We start from the raw sequence: 310 nt of genomic DNA, 5'->3' as shown, positions 1-310 counted from the left end.
GTGATTATTTATTTGAGAGAAATTGGAATTCCAAGGCTTTTGGATTCCATAGTGCTGGCATTTCTCACTATTAGCACGATCCACACGCTCCACCACAGCACCCCCTCGTGTCCACAACCCAGACACGCATAAATAGCGCGGGCGGGACGAGGACTACAACTCCCATAAGGACGAGCGCTGTTAGTGACGACAGTACGGAGCGCGAGTTTGCGTTGCAAATATGCAGTTTTCTTATTGGCCAATTGTTGGAGGCGCCTGCGCCAATGGTGCAGTCCCGCCCGCCCGACCCTGTGATGCGCCTGCGCTGCCC

This window comes from Propithecus coquereli, unplaced genomic scaffold, assembly GCF_000956105.1.
Source record: "Propithecus coquereli isolate 6110/MARCELLA unplaced genomic scaffold, Pcoq_1.0 Scaffold665, whole genome shotgun sequence".
Taxonomy (NCBI): domain Eukaryota; kingdom Metazoa; phylum Chordata; class Mammalia; order Primates; family Indriidae; genus Propithecus; species Propithecus coquereli.
Note: the sequence above shows the minus strand (reverse complement) of the source record.